This window comes from Pristis pectinata, chromosome 12 (assembly GCF_009764475.1).
Source record: "Pristis pectinata isolate sPriPec2 chromosome 12, sPriPec2.1.pri, whole genome shotgun sequence".
NCBI classification, from domain to species: domain Eukaryota; kingdom Metazoa; phylum Chordata; class Chondrichthyes; order Rhinopristiformes; family Pristidae; genus Pristis; species Pristis pectinata.
In genome coordinates, this window is record NC_067416.1 from 19166052 (window position 1) to 19178662 (window position 12611).

Genomic DNA, 12611 nt, shown 5'->3' on the forward strand with positions numbered 1-12611 from the left:
TTTTTTGAATAAGAATATGCTCTTGTTTTCACAACAATAAACAAAAATTAACTAGTTTAGCTGAATGCATTTGGGACAACAGTGGATCATGGCCAAATTTCCCATTCCCAGTTACATTCCAGAATTCTTTAAACGATGCCTGCCGGAAAATGTCCCTCTGCGAAGGATGAGTAAAAACTCAGAGCAAGTTGTAAACATTCCATGTGAAACCTAGAACCTGCTGGTGCTCACTCTTTAAGGGGGTCTCTAAAGGCTATGTGCCCATCTGTTAATGAAAAGTGAAAGAAAAATTGTGAAGAAGTTAGGAAATAACAGGTAGCGAAAGAAGTTGGTCCAAGTTAATATGGAAATACCCATTGGACTTTGAATAAAGTTTGCATATTAGACCAATTACTTCCTGCCATTAGTGACCATTACATTCTGATGCAATATTTACATCAAGACACCATGGGATGATGCTGTTTGTTCTGCAGAACTCCTCTTGGACTATTGCAGGGGAAGTTGGACCACTGGGCCCGTGAAAGCCCATCATTATACACTCCCTGGACATTACCTTACTTACACTTTGCCAGACTGGAGCCTACTGGGGTAGTAAATTACTTAACTAAATGCATGGCTCCACCTTCTACCACATTGTCCCACTGTACCATCACCCCCTCCCTCCCATCCCCTGTCACCATGTTCCCAAACCTAAGCTTGCCTCAACCTTCTCCAATCTGAAGCTCCCCCCTAACCCTGCAACACTGACACTCTTAATTTGTTGTCAGTCCTGATATGCCACCCCTCCCAACCCATCACTGGAGTCCCCCCTCAACCTCACAACTCGAACTGCAGTCTTTTCTCTCAGTTCCAAATACTGGTTTCTGATTTTGAACCACTACCCTCAGCCATGGCCTTTGGTAAACAAACTTTGGCACAAGGAAATGAGTGAATGCTTGGTCTGTTGTACCTCCAAGTCCTTAGGTCTTCAGTGCAACTCAGACTTTTTGAATGGTTGATGGAACCTGTTTTCATGTTATTTTAGTTCACCCTAATTGTTCCTCAACTAAGAAGGACTAATGTCTTGCTCTGCACCTACTGTTGCATTTTTTCTTATTGCTGTGAGGAACTCGGAGTAAGAACAAACACAACTGTTCTTCTAATTTTCTTTCTTTTACATAGGTCCTCTTCTTCAGCCCAACTAAAATCAGGAATTTAAGGGCATCAAACCTAGTGTATTGCAGAATATTGGCACATTCATTGAATTGTACTGCCAGGCTGCAAATCTGGTCCAAATGTTGAATATAATGAGTTCCTTGCAATTGTCTTCAATGCATGCTATGCCACATGTTTAAATTAGACTTTGGGGTCATTGGTTATTATGGCCTGTCTGTTCCTGCATCTTGTTGCAAACACATCATTGATTGTAAAATTGTGCAAAAAATCGTGTATTTCTCATGTTCTTAACATAAGATAAATGTTTTACAGTTTACTTGCACTGCACATACAAAAACATTTAGGATTAACAATATTGGTGGTAAAATAAGTGAAAATGACAATATAGAGAGAAGATACAAAACAGAATAATTTCAAGAATTGATCAGTTAATACAATGTTAGAATGTTAAGTTTAAAATAAATAATTATTCCTGATAAAATCAACAAAATGTGTAAATTAACATTTAACTGGATGAATTATTGCTCAAAGTGCAAGTAATATCTATTCAACATGTTGAATAATCTTGTGAAAAAATTCACTTTACATGTCTTTTTTTAATGGCACTTTTTAATGTGCCAAATCCAAGCAAGAAATTCTTGTAGTACACAGAAAAAAGATAATTTAAAAATAAAGTAGTTGCCATGGAAATGCATTTTTGTTAAATTAAAACCAAGAAGGTTGAATATTGTGAAGAGTTAGGTACTTGTCTAGACAAGTGAAGAGCATTCAGAAAGGAATCCCCCACAGAGTGTTGATGGAGTAGGACTTGGAAGCAGTTCAAGCACAATCAAATGTGATAATACAAATACAGATGTGTGTGTGTTGGCAGTGTGACAGCCCTAAGTATTGGATAACAAATGGTAGAATGTCAGCTTGAGTCCACAATGCTCCATTTGGTGAGTTCCTAATCTTGGCATTAAGAGACTTTGCTTATGTAAATAAGGGGCCTAATGCCCATTCGAGGCCGCCTGTACAAATTTGGATTACCCTGAACATACCCAGTGCCAGATTTGGCTGAGTTCAGAAAAAAGCATATCTAAATATGACTAATAAGTGGTCCATAAGGGAACCTCTTCCCTTTGAAAAAGTGCACTATTAAGAGATCTAAAAAAAATTTGTGTGTTCCCCTTGGCGTCACACTAAGTATGAGCCATTGCCAGTGATCACCTAATCCCTGAACTCACCAACTGTAGTATCCCTCCTTGCTTTTCCAGATTGAAGCACCAGTCGATGTCACCCTATCTTCCGTCCCTCCCTTGCGCCCCATCTTGGTTAACTAATTAACCCCTTTCTCTTTCACTGCACCACCCCCATAGACTTTAACACTTGCACATGGCCTACTGTCAAGGTTTGATATTGTACAAGGCTTCAGTGTAAGCCAACACATTCTAGTGCAAGGAATATTCCCAACAAGCAGAAACAAATGTCTAAGGCTAAGGTTGGTGTGGCTGTGAACTAGGACTAAGACGGAAATTCTGTAGACATTTTCTGTTGGAAGGTTGTCATCCAGTGCTAATTACTAGTTGTGCATGAATGTTAATTACTAAGGAATACCCAGACCTGGCAGTGAATCCCTGTTTTTAAATATGCCCCTCCTTAGCAATTAGCTATTTAAGTGAAGATTGGTCATTTAGGTGAGATATAGGAAGGCCATAGATACTCATAGTTTGGCACCTCAGAATGAGGTGCCTGTATCTGGAAAATAGAGGTAAGAAAACTAGGGGAATAAAAAGAATATTGGAGAATTATTGTTTTTAAGGTAATATCTCCATTGATTTGGGACTCATATCTGGTTATATGTATTTGTCTTGGTCTGGTTATATGTATTTCTCTTGGTCTGGTCATTTTTGTAAAGAAATGCAGGCAACAAGGTAGAGCCATCCTTTCTTGAGAGAACTTTGCTGAATTGAAGTGTTTTCATTGTATAGGATTTTTTTTCCAAATTCTGATCTGCAAACAATAATTTTGAATTAAATAGCTCCTTAATGCCATTGAAAGACTGAACTTAAAATGAAAGCATTCAGTCCTGCTAATGTCAGTACTGACTGTCATTCAGCAGTTTCTCCATGAAATCAGCTGAGCCTGGCATCATTTTTACTTGCAAATGCCAATCTGACATTAAGTTTCCACTGCAAAATGTTTTTTTTGCTCTAGTTCAGATTGCACTACAATCTTTGTACCATTCTGTTGTTTTGCACGCATCATTGTTTTTATTGTTGTATTTATTATTACCATGTACACTGTGAGCTTCACGTGAACAAGTAATTTCATTGCACCCTGGTGTTAATGACAATAAATGAATCTAATCTAATCTAATACGATAGAAAAAAATAAACTCCATTGTTCTAAAAATATAACCTCTATTGTTTGAAAAAAATGACACATTGACAAAATTTGTACATGATTACATATTTTTCCTCTTGGATGATAAAGCAGAGAATAGCAGTTCCATATTGGCTCAATGAGAGCCTGGATCAGAATGGTTCCAGCACAAAAGGAGTTCATGTGATCCTCCGAGGACCAGCTCTTCATAATAGTTATGTAGTTAGTCCTGTTCCCTTGTATGTGGCATTTCATTAAACACCTTTTGGAAGTTTATATATACCACTTCAACAATAGTTTCTTCATCCCCTCTCTGTAATTTCATCAAAAAAACTTTATGTAGTTAGACATAATCTTCCCTTAGATAGCCAGCATGGATTTGTTAATCATTCTGCACTTGACTAACTCTGTTCTTGATTGTTTCTAGAATAAAAAGATTAGGAGGAATACATGCTGAGATAATGAGGCATCTGCTAATAACAGGCTATGGTTAGGATAAAGGCTCATTAAGGAATTGTGCCAGCTCCCAAATCTCACATCAGGACTTGGATAATACTAAAGTATCCAAGGGATACATGAAAAGACCATTAAAGACGCACATTGATAGGTCTAATGCAAAGTCCAGCCTGCACGGAAGCCTTCAAATGATGTCAAGGAACGTGGGTAAGCATCCTATTGCAAGAGCGCATCCTTCCCAATAGGAGTTAGGCACCTCACTGCCAGCAGACAGTGACATTTCATGGTGCAGTGGTTATTGGGCAAGTTTCTGTTTCCATTTATGTGCATTTGGAGGCAGCCAAAAACTACATGCCTCATTGGAGTCTCCATCTGCTCTCATCAGAGTTCTTTTTTGCCTCTCAGAAACAATCAGTGGCCATTAGGGAGCAGAACAGTTGTCACTTGGGACTTGATCTCATGTATTAGGACTTCATCCTTCTAAATATTTGCATCATTTATTGTGTGATCAGTATGATTCACAGTACTTCAACTGTGGCCTAACTAATGTTGTACACAGTTCCAGCACAACCTCTGCTATTATATTCTGCAACTTGGCCAATAAAAGCAAGTATCCTATTTGCCTTCTTAAATACTATAGAGTGGACAGTCATCAAACGTCTCTTACTTTACACTGCTGCCTGAGCTGTATTTCTGCTCCTGTAAGCGTTTTGATAGCTTGTGCTAGAGAATCTCTGTATGAATGTTTTTTATGGTGAAATTATTATTGATACTGTATTTTGAAAAAAGTATTTCTTTGAAGAAGACAGATTTCATTGAAACCAGCTGGCAGAAGGCAGACTACTTCATAGTTTTTTTTTGAACAATCCAGATCAGTAGTGTAGCCCTCCAGTATCCATGTGGAATTACTGCATACTATTAATGTGTTCATTAAGTTACACAGATTTCAGTCTGCATCAAATGCAGGTATCTTATATTGGGAACATCACTGCTCATGTTATTGCCATAATAATCATGGGACGAGCAGCTGTTAGACTATACTGCACTCTAGTCAACTTTCAAACAATACAGCAAATCTTCCACTGATCCCAAGATCACCGCTCATCTGTCTTTGGACCAAACCATTTCCTCAAGTGTGGTCCTGGACTCAGTCTTCTGTTGGGAAGCTAGTTCCCAGATGACTGAAGAGATTCAGCGCTATACTGCAGTGCAGAGGTTCTTTTTGTAAGTGATCAGCTGCACACCCAGAGTGGTTTTGATAGCTGGTGAGGCCATGCATCCAGGCTCAACAACTGTCAAAGCTGTCACTGATATTGAATGTAAACATGCCAAAGGACTCAGGAATAAAATAAAATATTTGTTTTAAAATATTAGAATACAAAGATGCTTGTACACTTAAAATATTAAGTACATTTAAACTTATTGATAAATCAAATAAAAAGGCTAACTTATCCTTCTGACCACAGGCACATGTCCCCATTCATTCCCAGTCAAAAAGCTGGGAAAATGGCAGAGAAATGTGCAGCCATGAGGAGTCTACCAGTGCAATGGAGGCATCTGGCTGTTAGGACTTCAGCTAGTACTTGGGGAGCTTGGTAATTAGAACAACTCTGACACATTTAAAATGGAAGATCTAGTCCATCTTGAATTTAGTTTTCCATTCATAGAGTAATATAGCACAAAAACAGGCCCTTCAGCTCAATTTGTCCATGCTGACCAAGGTACTCATCCACATTAGTCCCATTTGTCCACATTTGGCCCATATCCCTCTAAACCTTTCCTATCCATGTATTTATCCAAATGTCTTTTAAATGTTGTTATTGTACCTGCCTTAATTAGTTTCTCTGGCTACTCATTTCCATATACATATTCCCTGTGTGTGAAGAAGTTACCCCTCAGGTCCCTTTTAAATCTTACCCCTCTCACCTTACACCTATGCCCTCTAGTTTTTGTTCACCTTTCCTTCGGAAAGACGGTGTGTTTTCACCTTATCCATGCCCCTCATGGCTTTATGTGCCTCTATAAGGTCACCCCCTCAGTCTCTTACATTCCAATGAACGAAGTCCTAGCCTGCCCAATCTCTCCCTATAACTCAGGCCCTCAATATTTAATAGAATATTTTAGATTTTCATTTTCAATGAGATGGTGGTTAGGTTAAATTATAACAAAATAAAATGAAACACTCTTTTCATGCTTAAACCTAATATACTGCATTTCATTTGGCAAACAAACACCAGTGTTTCAGGATGGATTTAGAATAGGCATTACTGATTTTTGGGAAGAATCATTTTAAAATGATCTGTTATGCTGATTACCTTAACTCAAATAAAGGGCAGATTCTTCTTGTGGTGCTTGGATCTTTGCATGTCAGTGTCACTGAGGGAGCAACTCTTTCATGATGTGTCAAACTTGAAATGCACTATTTTAAAGTTTCTTTCTCCATCTTCTTTTATGGGCACAAGAAAGTTAACGCCTATGGGATGGGCGATGTTTCCTTGCAATTTTCAGTTTCCAAATGCAAACCAGATGTAATCTGCGCAAAGACACCAGACAAAGTTCATGACCAAAGGCTTCAGGTAGGTGTTTGTAATGTTGATATTGGAATCTAATGTTTTTTTCTAGAAAAAGCATGTATAAGATGTACTTTGTCACAGAAATTTTCTCATTGACAAGAACACTGCAAATGTTATAGATGTTGATGACAAAAGTAATTCAAGATATTCTGCAAACTATAAATTTCCATATTATACATTTTCCAAGGTTCCTTGGTATGCAGAGAGAATCAATTAGGTACAATTCAGGCTTTTTTATTTGGCAATCACACATTAAAAAAAATACACTCCCTATGTGCCCAGGTTTATTTTGAGCAAATTTTGAAATGGGCAACTGATGTATTGGTGACTAAAATTTCCCACTTTTATTGAAATATTTAAATTTAGTTGCCAGACAAGGCCTAACCAACTATCCTTCATGGACTACTTGGAAAATAATCAGGTAAATAATGAATGCTCCTCATGATCCCACAAGAATCCCACCTGCTGGTAGTCACTTAGCAGCCTGTCAATGTCCTTTGAGTCTCAACAGCCAGAAATGAAGCTGGAAACTCAAGTTATTGGAATGAATACAATTTTTAATATGGATTAGAACTCTGGTCCATCAATTGGGGGTACAATGCCCTTAGAAAGTACACACAGCCTGAACATGTTCTTCAGTGAAAATTATACACATTTAAAAAGCATCATTTTAATCACAATTCTAAAACTTGCCTCAGCAACATTCTTGAGATGGATTCAGAACTGCAATGCCTATTTTTATACTCTACCAGTGCATCTTTCTTCATAATCCACCAAAGACATAACTCTTACCTGTGTAGAGTTTAAAATGAGTAATAAGAACCCATTAAATGTACAAGTGAAGAAGTTCAAAGGAAAAAAAGAGCTGTGTTTTCAAAAACTGACCTTGTTCATCACTGCTGTTACCATCTTCTGCTCAAGCTACCATCCCAAGGAAACAAGCTTTCAATACACTTGTTTTTGATACCATTCAATAATTCAACTCATTTCTTTTAAACAGTGACAATCTTGCATAGTATTACACTTCCTGAAGAATAACAATTGAATGAAAGAGTTATATTGTTTTATTTTTGCATAACCTTAATCATGTATAGTATAATTTATAAAAAGTGTAGCGGTTGCTACCGCGGAATAAAACAAGACTCTACTCGGAGGATTGCCAAACAGAACTGGTTTATTTTCCCGCCTTGCGCGGGCCCTTTAAGGGAGAATGTTCCCGCCCAAAACAACCGGTAATGACGTAAGTCCTACGTCATCAGGACTTTCCCACGCGTGGGTTCTCCCCGTCGCTCAGAAAGACGAGGCCCGCCGCCATCTTGGGCCTCGTCGCTCCGACGCCGCGCGACCCGACTGCCGAGCCGGTTTGCCCGACTAGACGGTGAGTCACCACACAACCCCCCCCAGAACCGGCGATACAGTCCCCAAGGTCCGTGGGCTGTGCCAGCTGCCGCTTAGGGGGGCAGCCTCTGCGTCGCGGCGTGGCAACCTCGACAGGCTGTTGCAGATCCAAATGGGCCGGTTTGAGGCGGTCCGCCATGAAAACCTGTTCCCTGCCTCCAATGTCCAAAATAAAAGTGGATCCGTTATTCCGTATGACTCGGAACGGTCCCTCGTATGGTCGTTGCAATGGCGCCCGAGGTGTGCCCCTGCGAACGAAAACAAACTTACAGTCCCGTAGTACCTTGGGCCGGCAGGATGGGGCTTGACCGTGCCGTGAGGTGGGAATCGGGGCCAAGTCGCCAAGCTTCTCGCGCAGTCTTTGTAGGACTGCTGGGGGTTGTTCCCCTTGGTCCCGAAGGGCAGGTATGAAATCCCCGGGGACAACCAGTGGCACCCCGTATACAAGCTCAGCTGACGAAGTGCGGAGGTCTTCTTTGGGGGCAGTGCGTATGCCGAGCAGGACCCAAGGCAGCTCGTCAACCCAGTTAGGACCCTTCAGGCAGGCCATCAAGGCCGATTTCAGATGGCGGTGAAAACGTTCCACCAACCCGTTTGATTGAGGATGGTAGGCCGTGGTGGTGTGCAGCTGCGTCCCTAGCAGGTTCGCTAATGCAGCCCAGAGACTGGAAGTGAATTGGGTGCCTCTGTCTGAAGTGATGTGGGCCGGAACGCCAAAACGTGAGACCCAAGTTGTGAGCAGCGCCCGGGCGCAGGAATCAGTGGTGATGTCAGTCAGGGGGGTTGCCTCAGGCCACCTCGTGAACCGGTCCACGATGGTAAGGAGGTACTGGGCTCCGCTTGAAACCGGCAGAGGGCCCACGAGGTCGACGTGTATGTGGTCGAACCTCCTACGGGTAGGCTCGAACTGCTGTGGTGGGACCTTGGTGTGTCGCTGGATTTTTGACGTCTGGCAGTGCGGACAAGTCCTGGCCCACTCGCTGACCTGTTTGCGCAGGCCATGCCAGACAAACTTGCTGGCGACCAGTCGGACAGTAGATCTGATGGACGGGTGCGCCAACCCATGTACCGAGTCAAAAACGCGTCTCCGCCAGGCTGCAGGGACTATAGGGTGGGGCTGACCAGTCGCAACGTCGCAAAGTAGGGTCCGCTGACCTGGACCAACCAAGAAATCTCGGAGCTGCAGACCCGAGACTGCGGTTCTGTAGCTGGGCAGTTCATCGTCGGCTTGCTGTGCGTCAGCTAGGGCCGTGTAGTCGACACCCAAGGATAGGTTGTGGATGGTTGGTCTGGAAAGTGCATCAGCAACGACATTATCCTTTCCGGAGACATGTTGGATGTCAGTTGTGAACTCGGAAATGTAGGATAAATGTCTCTGCTGACGAGCTGACCAGGGATCGGAGACTTTGGAGAAGGCAAAGGACAGAGGCTTATGATCGGTGAAAGGCCTGCCTTCCAGAAAGTATCGGAAATGCCGGACCGCCAGATACAGCGCTAGAAGTTCCCGATCAAAAGCGCTGTACTTCAGTTCGGGCGGTCTAAGGTGCTTGCTGAAAAATGCCAAGGGTTGCCAGCGGCCTTCGAGTAGCTGTTCCAGTACCCCACCCACCGCGGTGTTGGACGCGTCTACCGTGAGGGCAGTCGGGACGTCAGCCCTGGGGTGTACCAGCATCGTGGCGTCTGCCAGGGCGTCTTTGGCCTTAACGAAAGCAGCCGCAGCCTCGTCAGTCCAGGTGATGTCCTTGCCCTTAGCAGCCAGCAGCGAGAACAGAGGGCGCATGATACGGGCTGCTGCAGGGATGAAACGATGGTAAAAGTTGACCATCCCAAGGAATTCCTGTAGGCCTTTGACTGTGTCAGGGCGGGCAAAATGGCAGATAGCATCCACTTTGGCGGGTAGGGGTGTTGCCCCGTCACTGGTGATTTTGTGGCCGAGGAAATCAATAGAGTCAAGTCCAAATTGGCACTTGGACGGGTTGATCGTGAGGCCGAAATCGCGGAGGTGGGAATACAGCTGGCAGAGGTGGGAAAGGTGTTCCTGGCGGTTACGGCTGGCGATCAGTATGTCGTCCAAGTAAATGAACATGAAGTCCAGGTCTCGGCCTACCGCGTCCATCAGCCGCTGAAAGGTCTGCGTGGCGTTCTTAAGGCCGAACGGCATCCGAAGGAATTCGAACAGGCCGAATGGGGTGATAATCGCAGTTTTGGGGACGTCATCCGGATGCACCGGGATTTGGTGGTATCCCCTAACAAGGTCCACTTTGGAAAAGATGCGGGCCCCGTGTAAGTTCGCTGCGAAGTCCTGGATGTGAGGGATGGGATAGCGGTCCGGGGTGGTGGCGTCATTCAGCCTGCGGTAGTCGCCGCAGGGCCTCCACCCTCCGGTGGCTTTGGGGACCATGTGCAGGGGGGAGGCCCAGGGGCTGTCTGACCTGCGAACAATCCCCAGCTCCTCCATGTGATGGAACTCTTCCTTTGCCAGGCGGAGCTTGTCTGGAGGTAATCGTCGTGCTCAGGCATGAAGGGGTGGCCCTGTGGTAATGATGTGGTGTCGTACCCTGTGTGTGGGCCTAGAGTTTGTAAACGAAGGTGCCAAAATTGATGGGAATTCTGCTAGGAGCTTGGCGAAATCGTCGCCAGAAAGGGAAATGGAGTCCAGGCGCGGGGCTGGTGGGCTGATTTCTCCCAGGGGATAGGTCCGGAGAGTGCTAGAGTGGACTAACCGCTTCCTTCGCAGGTCGACTAACAGGTTGTGGGCCCGAAGGAAATCGGCTCCTAGGAGTGGTCGGGCGACGGTGGCAAGGGTAAAGGTCCAGGTAAAACGGCTGCCGCCAAAGTGTAATTGAAGCGTACGGGTGCCGAAAGACCGTATCGTTGTACCGTTGGCAGCATTGAGTAGAGGACCTGGTGGCCTGTCACGAGTGTCGCGGCCTGTCGGGGGCAAAATACTGACCTCCGCTCCAGTATCAACGAGGAAACGCCGTCCAGATTTCTTGTCCTGAACGAATAGGAGGCTCTGTCGGCGGCCAGCCGCCGTAGCCATCAGCGGCGGCTGGCCCTGACGTTTCCCTGAAACTTGCAGGGTGGGCGGCATCGACGGGCCTCCACACCCCACCTCTGATGGTAGAAGCACAGCTGGTCACCTGTGTCGTCGTCTGCGTTCCTGGAGCGTGGTTGCTCGGTTGCTGGGGCCGGGCGAGGCAGGCGTTGGGCTCGCGGCCTGGTGATTTGACTGACGGACGAACCGCTCTCGCGCTTGGCCCTCCACAGGATATCTGCCCGGGCAGCCACCTCACGGGGGTTGCTGAAGTCGGCGTCGGCTAACAACAAGTGGATGTCATCGGGGAACTGTTCGAGGAAGGCCTGTTCGAAGATCAGGCATGGCTTGTGACCCTCGGCCAATGCCAACATCTCATTCATTAGGGCGGATGGGGATCTGTCCCCCAGGCCATCCAGATGAAGCAGGCGGGCGGCGCGCTCACGACGGGAGAGGCCGAAGGTCCGGATCAAAAGGGTCTTTGAAAGCCGGGTACTTATCTTCCTCCGGAGGTGACTGGATGAAGTCTCCAACCTGGGCGGCTGTCTCCTGGTCCAGAGAGCTAACCACATGGTAGTACTTCGTGGAGTCGGAGGTGATCTGCCGAAGGTGGAATTGCGCTTCGGCCTGGTCAAACCAGACGCTGGGCCGAAGTGTCCAAAAGGCGGGCAGCTTGAGGGCCACTGCGTTGGCTGCTGCGCTGTCGTTCATTTCGCGGGTCCAAAAGCCGTTTGGACCGTCGGGGTCACCAATGTAGCGGTTGCTACCGCGGAATAAAACAAGACTCTACTCGGAGGATTGCCAAACAGAACTGGTTTATTTTCCCGCCTTGCGCGGGCCCTTTAAAGGAGAGTGTTCCCGCCCAAAACAACCGGTAATGACGTAAGTCCTACGTCATCAGGACTTTCCCGCGCGTGGGTTCTCCCCGTTGCTCGGAAAGACGAGGCCCGCCGCCATCTTGGGCCTCGTCGCTCCGACGCCACGCGACCCGACTGCCGAGCCGGTTCGCCCGACTAGACGGTGAGTCGCCACAAAAGCATGTTATGTCAAGACATAGAAAATAATATGACTGAACAGTTAATGTGGAGTTATGAAAAACAAATCATGTTTGATTAATCTTTCTAGTACAGTACATGAGAGAGAGAGAGCCAGTTGATGTGTATTTGGATTTTTGGAAGGCTTCCAATGAGATCCCACACAGGAGGTGCTGAACAAAGTTAGAGTACACAGAATTGGCAGTAATACACAAGTATGGATTGAGAGTTGGTTTACAGATGGAAAACTAAGTGTGGGGATAGAATGGTCCTTCTCGGGATTGGCAAAGTCTGACTAGTGGAATACCATAGGGATCAGTGCTTAGGCCCCAATTATTCACAATAGTTGGGAACCAAACACAAATTGGGGCAGCACATTGGCGAAGCTAGTAGATCTGCCACCTTACAGGTTCAATCTTAACATTGGGTACTGTCTGTATGGAGTTTGCACGTCCTCCCCGTGACCGCATGGGTTTCCTCCCTCATCCCAGGTTGACTGGTTAATTGGCCACTGTAAATTGCCTCTAGTATGCAGCTAGTATGTCGAATCCAATGACAGCTGATGGGAAAGTGGGGAAGATAAAAATAAAGGGA

At 45.2% G+C, this 12611-nt stretch overlaps 1 long non-coding RNA gene across 2 annotated transcripts in view; it reads left to right on the forward strand.

Moving 5' to 3' along the window:
- LOC127576954 (uncharacterized) overlaps positions 1 to 12611 on the forward strand; it is an 84949-nt gene that overhangs the window by 12213 nt on the left and 60125 nt on the right. For both annotated transcript variants that reach the window (XR_007957299.1, XR_007957298.1), the window contains exon 2: positions 6438 to 6551. This is a non-coding gene — a long non-coding RNA (uncharacterized LOC127576954). The remainder of the gene's footprint in view (positions 1 to 6437; positions 6552 to 12611) is intronic.